This window comes from Halyomorpha halys, unplaced genomic scaffold, assembly GCF_000696795.3.
Source record: "Halyomorpha halys isolate HHAL.00 unplaced genomic scaffold, Hhal_1.1 Scaffold109.1, whole genome shotgun sequence".
Lineage (NCBI taxonomy): Eukaryota > Metazoa > Arthropoda > Insecta > Hemiptera > Pentatomidae > Halyomorpha > Halyomorpha halys.
In genome coordinates, this window is record NW_027107176.1 from 1,236,581 (window position 1) to 1,261,742 (window position 25,162).

The 25,162-nt window shown below is 31.1% G+C and overlaps 1 protein-coding gene across 2 annotated transcripts in view; it reads right to left on the minus strand.

Annotated features, from left to right (window-relative positions):
• The window catches only part of LOC106677814 (ly6/PLAUR domain-containing protein 6B), a gene marked incomplete in the record, with an annotated part of 623,095 nt that overhangs the window by 525,980 nt on the left and 71,953 nt on the right, over positions 1–25,162 (minus strand). The window contains 1 exon segment of one of the 2 annotated variants that reach the window (XM_067045489.1): positions 1,863–2,019. 2 annotated transcript variants of the gene reach the window in all.

Sequence of the window (25,162 nt, forward strand, 5' to 3'; positions counted from 1 at the left end):
TATATATATATTTCTTTACTGTTTGGTAATCTGAATTTTTCGCTATTCGGAACTCCCTTGTTTTGAATTAATTCGGATTAGCGACATTTGCATTGCTTTGAACCCTATAGGATTTTATTAAAAAAAAAATACAATTTAGATTATTTAGGTAGTAAAATAATATATTGTAAATAAATTAGTAGATCAAATAAACAGTAGGCAAGTAAAACAATAAGATAGTGATTGCATTGCTAATCTATAATAGAAAACTAATTAATTTTTAAAATATCATAATCAATATTCTTAGTCAGAACGACTTGTTATCTCAAGTTACTCTGATGCATTCTTTATGATAGGTTCTCATTTAATCTATATACCACTTGATCGACAGTCATCACGTGCACACACCGTGGTATATATTCGGAAAAATAAATGACTCAAGTAAATATTCCATAATAACTCTTAATCATCCAAAACAAAAATCTTATTTTGTCTAGAGCTCTTACCTTAAAAGGCTGAAATCTAACCAATTGATAACCACTTTTGTAAACTTGTTTACTGAACGTGTTTCGTAACAGCAATGAGTAATTTAATCATTTGATTCTCTAATACTAATTTTTATTAAAAGTATAAACCCTAATGCATCAGTGAATGGTACAGATTTTGATGAATGAATTGAACGTGTGAGGAAAATGAGTTTAGTAAATGTAAATTTAAAACATATGAGGAAATCGTAAAGAGAGTTACAGAAGTATTTACCAATGAAGAAGAAGAAGGTGAAAGGCAAGTTGAGGAACCACTTTTCAATCACTGTCTGAAATATGCAACAGAGAACGGTTTACCGAGGTGAGAAGGAGCAGGGAAGAAGTTTCTGCATAAGTATCAGAAAAAAAAAAAAAAAAAAAAAAAAAAAAAACCAGACCTAAAAGATAGAACTTTAAATTGTCAAATTTCCAATTAAATATATTTATACATTCATATCATTAAATATTTTTACACAAAATTTCCTAATACTTTCTGTAATTCAAACTTTTCAGTAATCCGAACATTCCTCCCTCTCCTTGAAGCAATTAGTTTGAATTAGCGAGAATACACTGTATATGCAACTGTAAATTTATTATTTATTGATAAAATCTCTCTTAAAATATATAAAAACAGAAGGATAAACAAAATGAACATAATCAAACTATATGTATGAAAAATAAATAAATAGTAATAAAAATAATATAATCTCTAGCCAAATTTACACTCTTATACAATATTTACACAATCGACCAGAGGATCCTACGTGTGAGGGATAGAGCAGAGCTCAAAAGATCCCAGCGCATCCCTCTCGTCGCATCACTGGTAGTAAGCCAATGGAGGCAGAGCAAGTGCGCTAAAGCCGCAAACACTCAACTTGAGTGGAGAATCTGACCATTGCCAGAACTCCAATCGTCCATTTTTATTTTAATAAGTCTCTTGGCCACTGCCGTTTCAGCCTTCTGGGTGAGCTATCGTCTATCCATCCCTACTACATACTAGATAAAATTTGAACCAAAGGATTAGGATGGTTGGAAAGGTTTATATGGAATTTTGAGAATTTAGTTGGTACGAGGTCAAGGACAAAAGGAATATGAAGGTCATGGTGTACTGTTCTGTTGGAAACGTAATAGGGTGCATTATGAAAATTAAATATTATTAAACATTATTAAATAATTTAACTGTAAATTATTTGAGGTTAAAAACTTCCAAAGATGAATATAAATTATTCTATAAATTTCTATTCTTTCTAGTTGTATATCATTTCGGGACAATTTATTATTATATATACAATTTATTTTAAACTACAATTCTCATCCCTCTCATATATGCGTATTTGTAATTTATATTTTTATATTTACCTCATACTTGTTATACTTTTCAATGTCACTATCGAAATCATGTCATCCACATAACACTGTTGAAAATTGTTTCACACTGTTTAATTCATTATCCTTCACTATTAGTGGATTCTTCTCTCTCTGTAGCACTAAAATTGCTCCATATTGTATACTACATCTTTGGACCTTATCTCATGTCGAGTGTACTGTTTATTTACATCCCTATTTATATGTCTCACTTTATTAATTTTTTAATTTAAATTAAACTTTATGATTTGACTATTTTAATCTCACTTATTTCCTCTGATTTTTTATGTATATAAGGTTAATCTATTTATAATTTCGGCGTAGTTTGTATCGAAATTTTTAGTAATCAGTATTTTAGTTTACTACGTCTTTAATGTTTTGAGTTGTATGGATTGCTTTCAGAAATCTTCTGCTTTTCGTGTATTGTTGTATATCTATTTCTGTGGGATTTTTGAAGTTAAATTCTTGTTTCAATTTTTTTTTGATCTTTCACCAAAAAATACATTCTCACAATTCTCAAAATTTATCTTGCATACTGCATTTCAGTAATCAGAACATCCCCCTATTCCCGCAGCAATTATTTTGGATTAACGAGAATACACTGTATATGCAACTTTAAATATATTAAATTTAACGTATGAATTTTCTACCTTAGTGTAGGTCATCCAAAAAGCCACTAATAAAAAAAATAGTGGGTAAAGTTTGGCACTACTATTGCAAATCATCTTTAATTAAAATTTCATTAATTAATAATACAATATAATTAGTAACTAATCATTCCTTCGACATTATCATTGCATTATTAAATAATTTATACAATTCAAATGCTTATTTAAAGATGGGAGAATTGAGATATCTTTGAATTTGAGAGCAATAAGAAATAAATTTGTAAATTATCTCCATCCTTCTCTGCCAAGGGGAGAGATTAATCCTTAATGTATTTCCTGAATAAGAAATACTCTCAACTGTTTTGAAGCTGAAGGTAGAAATGTTTGATGATAAAATTTATGAATAAATATTAATTATTTATAAAATAAAATAAAGATCAGTATGCACATCCTCAGTATTCTGCTGTTAATAATTATTTCAATTTATCCAAAACTTTAGTTGTTTGTTGTTTGTTTTTGTTTAGTGGCGCCAAACATCATTGATCATCAACACCATTTATAACTTACTTAATTTTGTTTATGTTTGATTTAATTTATTTTTTAATTATATTATTTATTATTCTATTTTCATCATTATTATTTTTCCCCCCGTTCAATTTTTATGTTTTTGTCAGTAAATCTTTTGATTTATCTCTTTTATTCTAAAAACATCGTTTCCGAGGTTTTATGAAATATCTCGGTTTAATCATAAGCTATTGAGGTGTGGTGTGAAATAAGGGCATTCTTAGAAAGTATGGCTAATTGTCAAATTAACGTTGCAACACTGGCAGTTCGGAGGCCTTTGTTTTGAAACAAGAAAGGAGTGAGTGAGCCTCGTGTGACCTATTCTTAGCCTGGTCAGTACAACTTCCTCTCTATGGCATTTGCGACTGGAGGTACCCCAGGGCTTGACGTCCTTTTTAATAATTTTCAGTTTACTCCTTGGGCTTTCGTTCCACAAAGATTGCCATTTATCTTTGATTTCTTTTTCAAGGGGTTTGCTCATTTCTGATGGAGTTAAAATTGCTTTACCACGTCCCGGAAGCGCGAGTGCTTCTCTTGCAGCCTAATCGGTCAGTTAATTCCCTGCGATTCTTACATGACTTGGAATCCATATAAATGTAACTGACATACCCATATTGTGTAGAGTGTTTATGTAAAAATTGATACAGGAAATTCTCAGATGCTCTAGACACGTACAATCTAAACTTTTTAACGAGTTTAATGAGTCTGTAATTATTGTTATACTGCTGTGGTTCAAAGACAAACAGAAGTGAAGTGCTGCTGCTATTGCATTTATTTCGGCAGTGAATATGTTGCATAGTTTGTGGAGTTTAATTTGGTACGTCAAGTCATTAGTTACGAAGAATGATGCTGCTGATTGGTCTGATTTTAATCCGTCTGAATTGATAACAAAGGATCCTTGTATGTTTTGAATTAGACGAGAAAAGTGGGCTTAGTACTTAAGTTCTTAGTTAAAAGTGTGCGAGGATTTCAAAATAGCATTTACAAAAAAAAAAAAAAAAACATGGATTGGAAAAAAATTACAAATTTCAGACGTCTTAGTGCTATGTTAGTAGCAGTTACTGAATTGAAGAAATTGATTTTAGCTATTGAGTTCAAAACATTTCTCCTCAACATTACTTGACATAAGAAGATATGGAGGGGTCATGTTTTCTATGCTCTCTAAAAGCATTTTTCTTAAGACTAAACTGTTTATTAGGAATAGTTCAACACCGAAAAAATGTATACCACTGTAGAGGATTAAACATGTAGAGAATACAAGGATTTGTTGCGTAATAAAGAGTTTTGCACAACACGAAGAGTTGCAAAAGATTTTGATCTTGTATGATGGTTTAAACCTGTTTATTTATGATATAATTGCAGACTTCCACTGTTCTAAAAAAAAATCATTAGAATATAATATTTAATCAACACGGTGTCCTTGTCCTTTTAATAGAAATTGTGCATTGTTGTTTTAAACTATTGACTTGTTAAAATCATTTTTTTTAACATATTTGTTTTTAAGTTTTATTATTGTATATATTTTTATTATGAGAAGGTAGTTGACCGTGGATAATATATATGGGGAGAAAATGGTTGGGGGTGTGGTCAGATAATAAAAATAAATAATAATGAATAATAATTTTATAATTGGAGAAGTTTGTCGGGGGGTGCGGTCAGCAAAGAACAACATAAATAAACAAAACCATATTTATTTATTTTATGCCGACGTTTCGACCTGAGTTTTAGGTCTTCATCAGGGGTTATGGCGTAGAAGGTAGGCCTACAACTGATGAAGAAACTCAGGTGGAAACGTCGGCATAAAATAAATAAATATGGTTTTGTTTATTTATGTTGTTCTTTGCTGACCGCACCCCCCGAAAAACTTCTCCAATCATTAATCTACGGTCAAGTATCTACACCTCATTAATAATTTTATATATATTTTTTAATAACTTTATTATTTTTTTTAAATTTTACCCTTCCAAGTGCCTTGTAACGAACTATCGATTTCCCAGCTGTTTCGTAATCTTTTCTTACGTACTTTTAATTTATTTATTGTAATTTACAACTGAAAAAAAAAATACAATAACTAAATATGAGGAATGTATCAAATACTTAAAAATGTTGGGTAGGAACTACCCATCGGGGGCACTTCAAACATTAATTTAAATTAGAAGGTCCCGTGGACATCTTATTTTCAGACGCCTCAGAGGATTATCAGGGATTGTTAAGGATGAGAGATTAAAAACTAATGAGTTAGGATGGATAAGGAGTATGAAATGAAAAGACGCATATCTATTTCGGGCTAAATCTACAACGAAAGGGATGTTAAGATCTTTGTCTAAGTTTATTTGTGACGTAATGGGGAGCATCAAAGATTTTACGAAGGATTTTGGATTTTAAGGATTGGTTACGGGAGGAATTTAATGGTTTAGTAGATTATGCGCTTTTTAACTTAGAATATTACCGCAGGCGGGAAGTTTGCACTTGGATTTCTGATCTATTCCAAGCAGGTGTATTTTATGTTTTTTATCTTCTTCCTTATCTATCATTTACACCCATCTCCTTCTCTATTATTTTATTACATTTTCTCACCCACGTTATTAGTTTTGTTCACCATATATTATTATTGTCATATTTTCTCATTACTTCTTTATCTTACTTAACTTTTTTATTTGTTTCTTTATTCTAGTATTTTACTTACATATATTTTCATTCTTATTGTTTTTTCCATAACTTTAATTTTTATATTTTATTTTCCACTTCTCTCATTACTTTATTTTTATAAATTTTCATTCCGTACAATTATTTACTTTATTCATTCTATCCATACTTTTTTTCATTGTTGGTTTTCTTGTTTTTTGTTCTTAGCCCTGACGAAGACAAGAAATTCTGGCTGAAATGTTGGAAGTAATAAATAAGTTTTTTTAACATATGTGTGTTATTTTCGGACCCCAACCTCAACCATCTTCTCCTATTATATGTTTTGAGTTAAAATTTCACACAAACTTCGAAAGACGAATGTTTTTACATTTTCTATATGTGTTCTTTAAATTGGTGTATGGATATATTTTTTAAAAAAATTTTTGAATACATTTAATAAAAAAATATATATATGTATAATAGGTAGCCTTAATTTAGTTTATATGTATGCTAATTAGTAAAGTGTTAACTTCAACTGTCATTTTATTTTTTTTTTCTCTCTCTTTCAAACTCGTACCCCACCTACCTCTTTATGAACACTTTGAACATCCTTCAAAGCGTCCCGGAAAGCCTTTTTAATAATTCCGTTCGACAAGTCGTAGGTAGGAGAGAATGAAGAGAGGAAGGAAGCCCACAAAGAACTAACAACCCACTTAGTTGAAAATTTATGTGGCGGGGGGCTCCTTCATGCAGTCCTAGTGTCTTTATGGAACCATATTTCTCCACTGCTATTCCGCTCTTATGTCAGCCAGCAAAGGATACGCTGAGATTAATGTAAAGATTTGTTATTGTGAAGTTTTACTATAGGAATAAATAAAATAACGTATTGACAATACAGGAAAATTAAAGATGAAATTGAGGAGAAGATGGTTGGGGGTGCGGTCAATGAAACACAAATAAGTATGACTAACTTATTTTAATGTGCCGACGTTTCGGCTAGAGTTTCTAGCCTTCTTCAGGGCTGCTCGCTGAAAGGTTGAGCACCTAATCTAGCCGAAACGTCGGCACATTAAAATAAGTTAGTCATACTTATTTGTGTTTCATTGACCGCACCCCCAACCATCTTCTCCTCATTTATCATCCACGGTCATCTATCTCTCATCATTAAAGATGAAATTATTTAAGGAATGAAAAATTCAGCTGTAAAATAAATCTAGGAAGGGTTTAGATACTGGTACATTTTAAGGAGAGGACACAATTTGATCGTAAACCACGTTTAACCACTGAGCCATGTGAGGTTCTGGTACCCACTTTATAGAGTGCTTGGTGTGCCCCATATTGACCCATTGTAATCAAACCCACTATAACAAGTACTAAAAAGTTATTAAAAGCAAAATTATTTATGTAAAAATTGAAGGCGCCATAAAAGCAGCTGATATACCCGATTTCAGACATTTCCTGAACTGTCGAAACCACTGTCACGGTATAAATTGTATGATAGTCGTCTAAACAGCATTTATATTCATGGGTTTACTGTCACCCTATTTGTATGTAATAGGAATGAATTTTCGATCACACTATCCCACTTTATTTGACTTAACCAACTATAATGGTAATAGCGCGAGAAAAGTATTTCATTTATTTTTTTTATATTTTCTGATCTTGAAATTGACTTAATTATATTATATTATTACACTTTTCCTTCTTCAATTTTATAGGAAGCTAATTTAAAATTGGCCTTATTTTTCAATATTAAAAATCAATTACACTAGAAACCCCTGATTAATGCCATATTTATTATATAAGAATAAATTATAGATTTTATTTGACATTTTTGGGATCGATCACCACCCTCAGTACTAAAAATAAAAATGTTAATCATAAATTATTTTAAAATTTGCAGCCTCATAGACCATGTTATTTATTTAGCCAATTCATTAATATAATTCATGCTTTAAATAAATCCATACTACTACAACACATGGTGCAGTACTTTGAAAGGAAGTACTGTTCCTAGACCAACGATTGTGCAAGGAGGTGAGTTGGTCTGAATCATGATCAGGCTGGGTGGGCCCCCTAAACTGATTAATTAATTAAACTGATGTAAATTTATTTCCCAACTGAGACATTTTAGTCAGTTCATTGCAGTCTGTTTGCATAAAACCTCAATTGTATTTCTTAAAATGGTAAGGTGAAAGAAACCTTTCATTTAGAACATACTTTTTTATATTTTTTGTACCACATTTCGGGTTTACCCCATATTCATGTACTAGTATCTTATGATTGCAGCTATTAATTTATTATCATCAACATTTTTTTCTGTATATTATATGTATAAAATCAAAAATATATAATCTATTTTATATCATTTTATTCATTGTCAATCACATCTGTTTCTATTTTGTATCATTATATTATTTATACACATAATATTACGAATATTATCATGTCTCTACATAATTTAAAATTTACTATATTACATTATTTAAATAATGCACTACTGATGCATTCACTTGTCCCTATGTAATGAGATGGAGGTTTTTTCACCTCATCATATTAACAAATACATAAAAAAAAAATTTCCTAAGAAAAAAAATTTAATTATATCATTCATATTAGAAGTAAGATAATCACTCAGGACGCCTCTAAACAACAATGAATGTAATTAGAGTAGGTAAGAGGCCACGAAGGAGGCCAAAAATCAGATGGATAAACAGAATCAACAAGGATGTAGAAGAGTTGCATGCAGCAAACTGGAAAGCAATAGCCCAAGATAGACAGGCGTGGAGAAGGCTGCATTGGACGACCAAAGATTTACAAGATCTGCAGAACTAACCGAACAAAATTAGAACCATGACTTAGAAATTGATCTTGAAAATATAAACCAATTTTTACATGGCTATTGTTATTTAGTTGGAAAATTTCTTAATGTTAGGAAGAACATGATTAATTATGAAAAATCGTTTTAAATCATGTACCATGGTTTAATATTACTGTTTTACTCTATTATATTATTATATTATATCAAAAATAAGTTGTTGTTTTTATCTTATAAACGGTAATGACTCCTCCTCGCGACTCTACTCCTGTCCTACGGTCTCACTAATGGGCGTAAATTTAAAAGAAGAGTTAGCGCTTCTTGTTCAAGATAGCTCATTTGACTGAGTCGGAGAATTATGAAAAGTTCAATTTTTAACAATGACTTAATCCCCAGAAAGAGTGAATTCGTTCTTCATTATTTTCAAAGTGAATTAATTAACGAGGAGAAGATGGTTGGGGGTGCAGTCAATGATAAACACAAATAAGTTGGATTAACCTATTTTTAATGTGCCAACGTTTCGGCTAGAGTTTCTAACCTTCTTCAGGACTAAGAACAGAACAAGATAACAACCACAGTAAGTATAGAAAAATAAAAAAGAAACTATAAACAGAATGATTTTACACATAAAATGAAGTGATGAGGGAAGCGGGAAATAAAATGTATACATAGGTAATTGAAAAAGTGGGTAAAATAACATAATTAAGGAAATGAAATAAAAATGAAGTTATACCATATAATGCAAAGAAGTATGAACATATTAGTAATTATTAATTTAAAAATTGAAATATGAAAATTGAGAGGAAGAAAACATATGTAACAATAATAGATGATAAAGAGGCAAAATATAAGTAAAGTATACCAAGAAATGAATAGAAAAAAAATTCTGAAAACACCAATAATAATATAGTGAACAAAACTTATAATGTGGGTAAGGAAAATGGATAAAAGTGGAGAAAATAAGGGGTAAGAGTAAAATAAAAAAACTTATTTGTGTTTATCATTGACCGCACCCCAAACCATCTTCTCCTCGTTCATCATCCACGGTCAACTATCTCTCATAATTATGAATTAATTAACGTTTGTTAAATTAGCAGATTTATCAAAAGATATTGAAATAGTATATAATAGTCACTTATTATTTGAGCTGCCCGTAGCTCAGTGCTTTAGGCGCAGCCTTTCCAATTTGATGTCTATTGGCAGTGCCGGTTCGGATTCGGCTCGTGGGGTTGACTTTTTTCATTGAGTAGCGGTCCCACAAAATTAAAAACTTTGACCCCCATCCAGTTAAGCATAAATTGGTTAAGCAGTATAGGACTCTAATGGGAGTCTTGGCCGAAAAAAAACTTATTATTTCAATTTCTTAAAAAAATATGAGCATCTTAGGCCCTATGCTAATCCTTCAGGAATAAAATCCCTAAAATGAATTTCAATGTGAGGAGGGGGACTTGTTATTCAGCCAGCAGAGGGGAAGACACAAAAAGCCTGCGATATAAAGGGCGACTAACTGGATCAGATAATATATTAGGTCTAATTTTAATTGCTTAAGCTCGCCTTAGGAACGGCGAGTTAAACAGCAACCATAACTCACCTTCCTCGCTCATTAATCGCAGAGTTAATCAATCTGTGGGTTATGGGTGTGCCTTAACCCATTTATCTCGGGCCCATTTGTCTCGTCTTATGGTTAATAGCTTCCTTAGCCTTGCAAAATTCCTGTACTCGATCTTCGGTTCACATATTGGATACTTAGCTACTAAATGATCGCTGAGTGGGGTGATATGTGTACCTGTGAAAACATATGTGTTGTGTATTTGACAACTCAACTATTTTCAAGTTAACAAGTGATTATTTTATCTAATATTAGTGGAGTCTCACACCGTGAGTCGGATCAACGGTAAAACAAAAAAATTAACGCTCATATTGTGAAGTTAATGGGGATAGATTATTTAAGATTATAAATAAAGGGCTTTTCGTAGCAGATCCGAGTTAAAGCTCCAAAAGAATCCAAACTTGGGGGTCGACATTTATTTCTGTGGCGGTCCCGCAAGATGAAAACTTAGTTCACCACCATAGAATAGAAAGTGAGTCATAGATTAAAAAGAAGGTGAGGTAGTGTTATAAAATAAGAAAAAAAAAGGTTTTTCCAATTCATACAAATTTAGAAAAATATGTATATTTTTTCAATTAGATTTATTTATTAAATTATTTTATTTTAATTGTTTCGACCACTAGGGCCATTTACATTAGATTTACAAATCGACAAAGTTAGGAGATTAAAATTGGCAAATTCACAAAAATGCAATTTCAAATTGAGAAAGTTACAATTAAAATTGATATAGTTAGTAAATCAACCACTTATACATGTTGGAATTACAGTTGGACAATGTGTGATCATAGTTACCAATAATTTTTAAAAAGTGAAAAAGTTTTTTTTGGGGGGGAATGAGAGGGCCATGATTCCATTATGGCCTATTCGGAAACAGGTTAGAACCACATCTTCTCTCCGTGGTCAGATTTACAGACCTTAGGGGTATTCATGATCTATGTTAAAGCGTGTTAAATGGAAAAACTCGTGTTAAATCGAAAAAAATTGCCTTCTTTTGCCGTGGTAAAACGAAATAACATTTAACATGGCTGAGAGTCTGTTACTTGGTCAGTTAATGACGTCACACAATAGACCAGTTGAGATCGCCGCCATATTAGTTGTTGTGACTTTCAATACAGTTGTCAATTAGCTCATCTTCATTCCCTTCTTCACAAGTTTGAAGATCAATAAGACACTCATAAGCTAAACTTTCACACAAATTCCACTTTTCACTCACTCTAGGTATGTTTTAATTAATTACTTAAATCAAAACTGAAGCTTAAATCAAATTTGAAGTAAACAAGTTGCTGAGAAAATCCGGTAGGGAATCTTATGCATTTAACGTTTAACATGACTTCAAATAGGGCTGCTCACAATCCTATAGTTAAACATTTAACATGGTAAAACATATAACATTTAACACAACATCATGAATACCCCTCTTGTAGACCTTTGGCCACTCGAACCAGCCTTCTCCACGCCTGCCTATCTTGGGCTACTGCTTTCCAGTTAACTGCATGCAGCTCTTTTGCAGTTTTGTTGATTCTGTCTATCCATCTGGTCTTTGGCCTCTATTGTGGTATCTTGCCAACAATGCATGCATTCATTGTTGTGTAGAAGCGTCCTGATGGATTGCTTCGAGCCAGATGTCCTGCTCATCTTAACATCCTTGCCTTCACAACATGAGCTATAGACTAATCAGTCTCTGCTAGCAGTTAGTATAGGACTCCAGTTCACTGTTAGATCAACCTCCATGTGTTACTCGTATCCTCTAATTCCAGGCCGCTTCCAGATTAAAATATATAAGGACATAATTTTTTTACCAACAGTAAATCTCTCTTATGTGCCAGGTTTAGTGGCTGCATTATTTCTCTTTTCGTATGATATAACATGGATTGAAGGATGATTATTGGGTATTCAATTAAAAATGTTGAAAAAATTCAAGAAGCCTCGTCAGACGAATTACATTGCAAGTTTAATATTTATTTTGAGATTTATTCAACCTACAAAAGTGAACGTGAAGGTATCACAGATTATAAATCTATTTAAAGAGAATCAAACCATATAACCAATCTTCTATGAAAAATATAAAGTATCTACATCTAGATATGATGGTAAACAATTTAATATTATTACTGAAAACGGCTATTTGTTAAAATATATAAATTCTCCTATTCTAAAAATATTTTAAATGTTCAATTCCCCTCCTTAGAAGATATTTTCTTTCAAGATAAGAATATTAGTAAACATGAAGATGTACGGCCCCGAAGCAAACACATGGGATTTGTCCCTTCCAAGAAAAAAATATTGCGACTTGCGACACGTAATGATGATATATCTGCCTTATCCCACAAAACATATATACGAGAGTCACAGCTCGTGGTGGAGGTATTAAAAATTCAGAAAACTTCTCTCTTCGTGATTTCTTATTTACTTTTTAATAATGGGATTATCGAATTGCCATCTACGTATCACAAAGGGTTAATCTTAAAGCATAGGTGAATTTTAATAGATTCGAGCTTTACTTCAAAACTAGAGGGGGGTACATAACAGTGGACCAACCACCATTTGAAGAATTATACAAATGTTTATTTAATTTTACTTCTCGTATAATTGTAATTACATGTATTCTGTAGTTCTAAATAGAGGATTTCATGCCGTTTTTCAATTTCAGGCGCTTTTTAAATATTGCTCTATTTAACTACTTTAAAGCCTTCTCTTCCCGTTTTAAGCAAATATTTCAAAAGTGGTATAAGACCGTCGCTCCCCCGGGGGTCTTAGTGGGGCGGGTCCGGCGAGAAGGGATTGCCTTTTTTTGTGTTATGATCTACTCTTGTAATATTGTGACATGTCGTACTCTTTATGGCTCTCTGTTATTAAAATCCATACATTTTGTTGCATAATTTTTTTTTAAACTATAATATATTTCGGTATATCACTAGCTATCTATTTGGTATTTGTTAAAACTAATAATTGTTAAATAGGTTTTATTATTATATTATTGTAGCATTGTTTTTAAAATTTGTAGAAATAACTTGAAGACGGAAGACTCCGAAACATCGGAGTTGTGTAAATAATTTTAAAATAAAAAAAATTTTTGGATAGGAGAAAGAAGGAAAATCATCAAATATTTCTAAGATATGATTTAAACCATGTATATGTATGTTGTAATAGAGATCCTCTGTAGGTAGTAGTTTGATTTTACCTTGGTGATAGAAGTTATTTTTTTTCTAGATATTTATCCTTCGAAGGTCAAAGCACTACAGAATTCACATTCCTTTTTAAAATCTCCGTTGTTCAAATATTCAACTTACTTTCCTGCTTCATCTGAGCCCAACATCAATTTGAACCTTTTAGTTCTAATATTTTCATCGCTGTTTTCAGACATTGAGTTTTCAACTCGCGGTCAAGTTCGAAGTTTTTCTAACTGTTCAGGATTTAAGTTTTCAATTAGATGAGAGAGTAAAATAAAATATTACACGGTAATCACTAAAACCGTTCTTATATAATAATTAAATTTTCAATTTGATAAAAAATTAAAATTAAATATAATCAGTAAACGCTCCTTTGTATAATAGAAAAATTAATGGATAACTATAACGCTTTTTATTTTTTAAATTAACTGATAAATTTTAAGAAATAATTTTTATTCATTGGAATAATATCGTTTCTTTTTTTGTTTCAATAAAATAATATTTATCCAATTTAAGTCTCAAAACACTCATTATTATTTCTTTTAAAGTCCAACGTTTTGGCCAATTAGGCAATCCTCAAGGACAATGTAATAAATAACAGCTTTTACATAAAATTTTAACAAACAACATTATTACTAATAAATTAGCATACCTTAAATATAAAGTTATTCCTCACATCCAATTTTAAAGAACTTTTTGCAGGGTATTCTGTCCAGGTTCAGAATATCAGTCAAAATCACTCTATGAAACAATAAGGAATCATATTAATATATTTTAATTTATTATTAAGCCTGCCTTAGCTTGTGTTTACTAATATATCGAGTCACCTTCAAATAAATTTTAAAACTTTTAATTAGAGATTAACTTAACACAATTATCACTCAACATTTCTAACCTTCCTTACAATCAGCTTAGGCACACAATTGATTTATTTCAAAATGTATTTTCATCTAAATTCTTATTTCTTTTATCATTAAAATTCAATGTTAATTGTAAATAGTAACATAAAATTCACCTATATTTATCATAAATTAATGTTTCTTAAAATCTCTGCCTAATATTGTTTCAAATTTTTACAAATTTACCTACCCGATTTTGTGAATTTATTCCACAATTTGGTGCCTCCCTCAATGTAAAATCAAGACATCATGAAATACATGTTGCAACATGACGTCATAGGCGCTCGTCGTATGTCTCTCGACAGTCTGAAGCCTGTTTCATAATGAAAACTAATAGTTCATAGTATAAAATATTAGTTCATAGTACAAGTATAGAAACAACGTGGTAATTACACTAATACTTATTTTTTTCATAATAGGGAGGACTATTAGTGATACTGCAGGAATTATATTAAATAATTAAATTATATTAAAATTATATTACCTCACGGTCCTATTGGAAGAATAATAGAAAAAGAGTAAACAAAATATCTTAATAATTTAAACTAAATATTTTTAAGAAATCATTTAATTAAGGTAAAGGAACTAAAAAAGAACGAGCAAACTTCTTTGTTTATAAATATCTTTCAAATATAAATTAATGTTTTTGAAAGACAATATTCAAGTTTCAAGATGTTTAAGCATTTTCGAGTTAGCCACTAATCCAAAAGAAAAAGTTTTTGGAAGACTTTAACTCCAGCCAGGACTTAAGAATTCAGTTAATTAGTATTTTTTTTTTCAGGGCAATCTGATAGAACTTTTACCATCTATTAGCCCTGCTTGTTGAGAAAGTTAGTGGAGCTGTGGGCGGAGAGGACTCCGCTTCCCTTCTAGCTCTAAATAAGGGAACATGGTAAATTAAGAAAATATGGGTCTGCTATAACTGCTTAGAAATCTCAAATAACGAAAAAAAAGAATGGATCCTGGGACGACTTAAATATGAATAAGAGGAATTTTTTATGAGAAAATAAATATCTAAGCAACAAAAACTTATATTCATTGAAATATTATTGTAAGGTAGAAAATAAAATGGGATACACCCAGAATATTATTCGATCTATTCAAATAATCGATTAGTCGGGAAAAAATGACGATTAACAATCCGAATACTTTTTTGTCGTCATTTTTTTTTTACGAATAATCTTTAATTCAAAAAATATATATGATTAACCATCCGAAGACTGGTATAATTTCAATGTATTCCTATAATTTCACTAAGAAAACATTTTTGGTCTTACAGAACTAAAGCAAGCAGTACCATTGTATATTTTATGATCGGGTATCGAATAATTTCAACTTTTCTGATATCTGACATATTAGGGCCCTTTTCTATATTTTCCAAGAGGTAAAAAACGTTAATAGTATCGATTTTATGATCGTGAATCGATTGTTTTCAACTTTTCTGATTTTTAAAATGTAAGTGTCCAAGTTTTGGGATACGGAATATGAAAATGCTATCGATTTTAAGATCGCATATATATTTATTTTAACTTTTTTTATTTTATTACTAAAATATTAGGGTCCATTTGTATGTTTTGGGATATGGAAAATATGAAAATGCATCTTAAGAAATATACAAGAGGACCGAAAAGTCCGAAAAATTAAAATAAATTGAAAAGCGATCTTAAAATCGATACAATGATCCTTCCATTGTATCCCAATCCCACATGACCACCCTCGAAGAATGGTGCCAAAACTGGAGGATTAAAATAAATCCCACCAAATCACATTTACCCTTCGTCGTAAACCTTCCTCTTACCCTACAGTATCTTTTAATAATACCCCACTCATTCCTGTTGAACAGATCCGTTATTTAGGACTAAATCTGGACAAACGACTGACATGGAATCCTCATACAAGATTGAAAAGACAGGAAACTGCTCGTCGATTCCGACTATTACAACATTTACTAGACAGACGGTCCAAACTTCTAATCCATTACATAAGACTGATATGACTACATGACTATTATAAGACCTATTTGGACATACGGAGTTGAGCTATGGGGCTCCACTAAACCATCTAATTCCTCTTGAATCCAATCCTTACAGTCCAAAATCCTTTGTGAAATCCTTAATTCTCCTTATTTTGTCACAAATCAAATCATCCATCAGGACCTCAATGTTGCCGATTTGGCCAGAACCAGATACCAATCCTTCCATAATAAACTTCCCAACCACCCAAACCAACCAGTTTCTAACCTGGCTTCTCCTTCACTAACTAATAATCCTCCTAGGCGTCTGAAAAGAAGATGGCCTCGAGATCTTCTCCTTTAGAAATGTTTTTGGAGTTCTATCAACGGGTAGATTCTCCACATGTTTGTATCATGTCATAATATCACTTACAGCAAATTTACTTGATGTGTATATATGTATACAGTTGTAAATATCAATAAATAAATTATTAAAAAAAAAAAAATCGATACAATTTTCATATTCTGTATATCATAAAACATATAAATGGACCCTAACATTTTAGTAAAAAGAAAAGTTAAGATAAATCGATAGCATTTTCGTTTCCTGCGTCTTAAGAAACATATAAGAGGACATTGAGATCTACATAATCCTATATCTTCGGCCATTTTTTGGATTGTATAAAGTCAGGGTCAGTGATCTCATTTCCTGATGCCCATTGCCTATCCGGCCCTGGCTTGCTCCGACTACCATGCCACAGCCGATGACTATCTGGCCAGCCTCTGAGGGAGAAGTAACATTTTCACGAAATCCATGGCCTTAACCTCTTGCCCACTACTCCACCGGTACAAGGGAAGCGGCTAGAAGGCGTGACCGCAGAAGCGAATCTGCCAACTTCTCACAGATTAGCAATACATGATTCATATGAGACCCACCAAATGCTCTGTCTTATCTTATATTAATAAAATAATTATTACCCGTTAGTACAATAACCAATAGTTGCCCACTCATGGAATAATATTTGAATTAAAGAGAATATATCAACGTTGATCCGAAGGTGGAATGTTTAATAATTCAAACCTCCTTGTTCCACACTAATTTAGATAAAATTTAAGCACTCAATCGTGGTACCTGGAGTGATACCCGAACAGATCCCGATGTAAACAAGGCCTCTTATATTTTAAATATTACAAAAGTTCATATAAATCGTTACAATATTTTAAAATTGGTAGCATTTTCGTTTTCTACTCCTCTGAAAATGTGTAATTGGACACTCTTACATTAAAAATTGAAAATAATAAAAAATAAGGAAATTAAAAAAAAATCTAATTGTGACTCGAATAATATTCGATATATAATATATTCGACTATTTATTTATTCAATTGACACAGCATGCATTATCCGACTCACCAGTCATTCAGATGTGTATCACATAATAATTTATAGAGTAATCGATATTTTATGGCAATCAAATGTAAATAAATACTTTATTAAATAAAACCAAAAATTGTATCCAATTCTGTCTCAACACTTTATTTCTCACTAGTCCAACGTTTCGGCCATTCCAGCCATCTTCAATACAAAACTCCTCCTCACATTAATTAACAATTTTTATTGCAGGCTATTCTGCCCAGGTCATTTTCTTCATTTTAATTTCAAACCTATTTATTTAAATTTTAAAACCATTAACTTTTATTTTTCTCTATAAAATTATCAACAATATAAAATACACCACCTTATAAGAGTTTGTTATATGGTGGTGTATTTTATATTGTTGATAATTTTATAGAGAAAAATAAAAGTTAATGGTTTTAAAATTTAAATAAATAGGTTTGAAATTAAAATGAAGAAAATGACCTGGGCAGAATAGCCTGCAATAAAAATTGTTAATTAATGTGAGGAGGAGTTTTGTTTTGAAGATGGCTGGAATGGCCGAAACGTTGGACTAGTGAGAAATAATGTGTTGAGACAGAATTGGATACAATTTTTGGTTTTATTTAATAAATAATTACCTTGTCTCAAAAAATTTTGAAATAATATAATTTAAGTAAATAAATACTTTCTTCCTTTATGTAGTTTATATACTATTATATTACACAATACTACCCCTAGTTATACTATATATATTTTAATGGTAACAATATTTTATAGATATAAAGATATATAATTGGGGAACTGTTAAACACAAAAGCTTTTGGAAAGGAATTCAATAAGACTAATAGTTTAGCAGGTATCATGTAAATATATATACATATTTGGATAATTCCCTTCAGCGATTATCCTGGCAACCTGGATAGGCATAAACAATAGTTACTTTTGTTATAAAATTGAATTTGTTTCATTTCATTTCACCAACACTACTAAGCCAATATATATACCTTATTCATGCTATTAACGATTATATATATTTTTTCCTTTTAGTGAAATCGTTTGATTCATTTACAGAATTTATTTTTCCTTTCATTTTCAATGTTTCATCAAATGATCACCAAATCAAGCATATCCTGACAATCTACATCGTTAGGAAATGCTTCATAAATTAGATCCTGAACGCAACAATATATTTATAGACAAAACTATTAGAGTACAATATTGGATTAGGTTCGCTATAATTAATGAAGTACTGGCTTAAGATATTCAGTTACCGTAACAAAGTTATCCAAAGGAATATCAGACAAACATCCGAGCCGGCAATGAATATATCATGGACAATTAGCATTTCTCCTTGGGAATTAATACCTTGTTTCATTTGAATTCGTAACTTATTCAGAAGTTAGCTGAGATGTTGGGCTAGCTGCCGGCCAGGTAGCAGTCTCGTAGCCCCGGGGGTCTCCCGCCTCTAAATTAATGACGAAACCCCATAAGCGGCGAGATCTCTCTACCTTTAGGGGTCTGAAAGGGACTATTCTAGTACCTTTCTTAAATTGTATATTTACTTTAAAAACTCATTTATTCTACTCTTCAGTAATATCAGTCTGTTCATATTTCTGATGAATATTGGGATGATCCCTAAAAGTTTGAGGGACCACCAAAAGAATAAAAGTTGACTCCTGGATTAGAACGGGCGTCGCACAGTGGTGGAAAACCACCGTTTGTTGTACAAATGCCTCTAAATTGTTTAAATTCTTTGTAATTCTCATGAATTGTTGTTGATTGTTGCTCAAAGGCGTAAAACCCTCTGGACATCAACGCCTATGGTATTATAAAAAATGAGAAAAGTAAAAAATAAATAAATAAAACAAATGAAAATCGAAGAGAAGTTATAATTTAGAAAGAAGGCGGGGTGCTTTTAAAACACTAATAAAATTTTAGCATCCTCATCTGTGAGAGCTTCTGATAAATTTGGAGTCAGTCCTATCCTGTTTATTATTGGCAAATAGTGAGTATATTCTTCAAAAATATGTATAATCGTGAGAATGGACTGACAATATTTGCACGTTGGAGGTTTTCTGATCAGGTGAGAGTGCGTGAGGAGAGTATCACCTATTCTCAAGCGGATTAGAGCATCTTCAACAAATCTGAACATTCTCATGAATTCTTATGTTATTTAGGGTAATAAATTTAATAGAATGATTTTTGTTTTTAATTTTTATTTATTTATAATTTTTTGTTTAATGATATTATCAGGTGTAAAAATACAAATCTTATTTTTTCCATCATTAAAATCAGTTTTCCTATAGAGAAAATGTCATTTTGAATCATAATGCTTAATTAAATTATCCACTATCCCTTTAATTTAAAATACTGGGTTACGATTCGGAATGGTCAGAGACGAGATGGGATGGTCCTGAAGAAAGGCAGATCCGCTCAGATAGGTCAGGGGAAGATATTTCTTTCTGTAGAGATGAGTAGTTTATTCTTTCGTAGTTATAAATACCGCTTCATCTCTCAAATTGGTCAAAAGTTGGTGGGCTCGCGTTTATATTGGTTCTTTAATGCATTATTCAAACCATTAATTAGCGCAATTGTATTGATAAACGCAAAGGTCCGTATTATACATTTATCACAATCAACATTCAACATATACAAAAAGCAAAATGGACATACTGGCACTTAATGAGGGCAGGAGGGGTCTGGTCGTTGTAATGATGAAAATTCATAATCTAAATGTATTTAAACCACAGGCCAAACTAATACGTAGATAAGGGCTGGTAATGAATTATACCAGGCAACCAGCAACAAACGATTTAAAGATGGTCGGCCTGTTGCTAGGCAACGTCTTAGCAACGGTTTTACAATCCTTAGCATCTGTTTCTTTTACACTTGATTATTATAATCTATAAAGGGGAATGGTCAAAGTTTTGTTCACAATTAATTACTGGACTGATATGCGTTCAGTTTCTTGGAAAATGTTCACTTTCACCATGAGAACGTTTAAAGATAATGAAATACCTTTTTATGCACTTTTTGGTGTAAATTGAAAATTAGAAAATTTTTACTTCGATTTATTCGGAGAATTTTTTTTTTTCCCGATGTCAATTGTTCATATAATCGTTCATGACTCCTCCACATTTTATCCAATTCCTACGTTAATAGAACCGTTTGAATGATGAATGTCTGCTCGTTCAGCCAACATCGACAAAAGTTTGTAAGGGCATAATTAGCGATGGTACTAACTTCACAGTTGTTATTCTAGTAACTATTCATATTTCATTGAGTATATACATGAGAATACGATACACAATAAAATGGCCTTAAATAATATGTATATCAATAAAAGGGAGTGGTCGAATTTTTGTCCACAATAAACTTTATTTATTAGTGGACCGATTTTCGTGATGTTTTGTTTTTCAAAATATTCTATTTCGCCGTAGGAAGGTTTAAAAATGATGAAATCCCTCGTAGAAAAAAAAGTTATGAACAACATTAAGTGTAAGGCTCAGGGTAAAGTTGGTCAGCAATTTTTTTTTTTTTTTTAAAAAGCAAAATATATTCGTTTTTAGCTTTGCCTCAAACTACTTAAAACCATTTTTCTAAGAAATTAAAAATCATAAATTTTTCACCTCAATCTATTTAGAGCATTTTTTTTTTTGTCGGCCGACTATTTTTCATGTAATTATTCATAACTCGTTTCATTTTATCCGACTCCTAGGTTAATAGAACCGTTGGAAAGTTAAATATCTGCTCTTTCAGCCGATATTGACAAACATTTTGATGCCAATATAAGGGCAAAATATGGGTTTTAAATAGGAGGAAAAATTCATAAGTTTCATTTTATATCCCCTGTTTTAATTTTGAGAAATTTTGAATCCAAGTTTGATTAGACAGTTAATAAAGCCCTAAACCCCTGCCAAGTTTGGTGTAGATCAATTGACCCATTTTGAAGTTATTTCCATATTTTAGATTTTTTTAAAAAAATCAAAGACCACATTTCTTTTTTGACATGCTGAAAACGAATGTCATCGCATATAGTGATTCAATTTATGTTATCAAATAATAATAAAGTATAACTATATGTTTAATTCAACTAAATCAAAATCGAACTATTAATTCAGTTGATTAAATCTATATAAATCCTTAAATATTGCAATATCGAAGAATTACTGAGTCAGCTAGAATAAATATAAAATACAAATATTTCTTTTCATATAAAAAACAATTAAAATAAAACAATAGAAATGAAAACAAATTTAAAAAACTAAATAAATTCCAATAAATCCCATCAAATCACATTCAACCTTTTACCCGTCTTGTCCCACAGTATCTTTTAATAATATCCCACTTATTACCGTTGAACAGATCCGTTACTTAGGACTAAATCTGGACAAACGACTGACATGGAATCCTCATACAAGACTGAAAAGACAGGAAACTGCTCGTCGATTCCGACTATTACAACATTTACTAGACAAACGGTCCAAACTTCCAATCCATTACAAAACACTGATCTACATGACTATTATACGGCCTATCTGGACATACGGAGTTGAGCTAAGGAGCTCCACTAAACCATCAAATTCCTCCAGAATCCAATCCTTACAGTCCAAAATCCTTCGAAAAACCTTAATGCTCCTTACTTTGTCACAAATCAAATTATCAATCATGACCTCAATGTCTCATAAGTTGCCGATTTGGCCAGAACCAGATACCAATCCTTCCATAATAAACTCCCCAACCACCCAAATCCACTTGTTTTTAGCCTGGCTTCTCCTTCACTACCTAATAATCCTCCTAGGCGTCTGAAAAGAAGATGGCCTCGGGATCTTCTCTTCTAAAAATGTTATTGGAGTTCTATCAATGGGTAGATTCTCCACATGTTTGTATCATGTCATAATATCACTTACAGCAAATTTACTTGATGTGTATATATGTATACAGTTGTAAATAACAATAAATAAATTATTTAAAAAAAAAACTAAATACCTATACTATGTAAATATAATTTTAAAAATTTATTATCAAACATGGCGTTAACATGCATACAGTTGAAGAACTATATGTAGTATTGGGAAGCGATAACTGAACATCAGTTTATAACGTCATAAAGGTCTCTAATTAACGGAACACCTGCTGTAGAGGTCTCTTGAATAATTTCCTCCACGGCCTGCTGTAGTCCCATGGAGTTCTAAAAACAAGGATGTATAAACGAAACGGCCTGGAACAGAAACTCAATGGAACAAATTGATTCTGAATTAATTATCAAGTGTGAATTCGTTGTAACTCAAAGAGGAGAGCGGGATCCTTCTATAAAATGAATGGCCCGACACCTTCGCTTTCACCACTTCACCTCCTTTCGCTCCCGCGGTCCCAGACCTTATTTCCCAGCAATTTCAACCATAAATTATCAAAGTCAATGGAGTAGGAATACATAGGGTCTTTCAACGAATTGAATAGGTTTGCTTTATATGCTGGAATAACATTGCGAGTAGAAAAGATTAAGACAAGCAAAGCGTTATAATTAACCCTAAGATGATAAAACTCCTAAATGCAACACACTCATTTATTTTCTTAATTAGATAAAGGGAATGAAAAGTACTCTTATAAATTTAAATTATTTATATTTTATTTCATTACATCTAATAACGACGTTTCGGGGTTGTCATACCATCATCAAAAATCTAGAAACAAATTCACAATATTCCTTCTATGCATGCAACAATTAATAAATATATCGCAATCATCTTTTTCAAATTTAAAAACAAATACCTGATTAAATATATCTTTTAATATCACATTACATTTCCTCCTTTTTTTTTTCATCCCCCTGGAGGTCCAAGGCCTCCGTTTTATTTTTAATTATAATTTTTAAAAAATTAAAATTGTATACTATGTGCCCGTGCTGTTGTGTTTATATTTTTTACATTTTTACAATTACTCTTGTGTTTTATTTTTATTTTTTAGAAGTCTCTCCTTTATAGACCTTCACGATTCTTGCAAGTGATTTTGTAAATCAACTTCAATTTTTTTTTTTCCTTAATGTCAATTCTATCTTTCGTATTATTGAGATAATTACCTAATTTATTGTCATTGTGTAAACTCAATTTAAGTTTATTATGATTATATTCCACAAATGTTCTTTTAATTTTATCTGTTAAATCAAGTATAAAGTCCATTTTAAAATATTGATAATTATGATTTCTATCATCTTTCCATTTTATTTGTATTTTGTATATTTCTAAAATACTTAATATTCAAAATAGTATTATCGTTATTTTTATTATTATTTTCTATACTTATTTATTTGCATTTATATTCAAGATGTGATGAAACCGAAACGTTGTATACAGATAATATGAATTTTTTTAAAGTAATAAAAAAATTTAGATGAAGAATTTTTTCCACTTCAACTCTAGGTTTCGAAACTTAATTATTAAAATAATAGAAAAATTTGAACATGAAAAATATTTATTTGCCAGAAACATAGCATTTTAGCCAGGAATATGCTTTTCTTTTTTCTTTTTTTTCGGGCTTTTAGGAAGAAGATCTTTTAGTACAAGAACTGGGAAGAAAAAAAAACAGTTATTTCACTCCCATTTTTTATTACTTTAATCTAAACTATGTATTATTACTAGTCCAAATTGATGAGTCTGCCAGGTATAGGTAGGGGGAATAAAAAATGGAGGCTGTTCCAAAAGGTTAAAAAAAATGTTTTTATTCCGAGCTCTATGTCTTTAAAACTTCCAACAACACTAGAAAACCAAAGAGAAAATTATTTAAAGTAGAGTAAATCTGCTAAAATATTAGCCCTAATAGAGCTATACACGTTCAACAGTGATTGTAGGACTAGTAGTTCTTATGGTATTTGACAAAATAAATTCACAAAATGTTAATTTCTAATTGTTCGGATAAAATGTTCGATTTTTGAAAAAATATATCTCATGAATCATGAGACGTACGTCTGTCTGCCGGCACTCAAAATGAAGGTAATTTAATTGACTATAAATTAATTTACACATATCATTGTAGGGGTAGTAGTTTTCCTGGTAATGTTTGCATATGAATATATACGTTGCACATAAAAAATTGTCTGAACAAAAAAATAAATCATTGGAGAAGTTTGTTGGGGGGTGCGGTCAGCAAAGAACAACATAAATAAACAAAGCCATATTTATTTATTTTATGCCGACGTTTCGACCTGAGTTTCAGGTCTTCGTCAGGGCTATAGAACAAAAGAGATAACAACAACATTTAGATTAGATTTTTATTCAGGGCGATCAACATCTAGGTTATTGCACCCTTTTTACTTCATCTACATTCTTGACTTTGACATTTTATGGTTGAATGTACACTATTTCCTTTTTTACACTGGTCGGTATTGGTGGATTATATTTTAGTATAAAGTTGTGTTTCTTTCAGAAATTTTATTATTTTGCCTATAAATTCTTCTGAGTCTTTAAGGGCCAATTCTCTTGTTCGTGGAATTTTATTATTGTCGAATGCTTGACGAATGTACTCGCTTCGGGGGTACATATACAACAACATTTAGAGAAACATACAATTGAAAAGGAATAGTATACAAACAAATTTAGAATTATACAAAATATTGAATTAAATCATAAATGATAAAAAATTGTTTAACTCAGATTGAAACGTCGGCATAAAATAAAT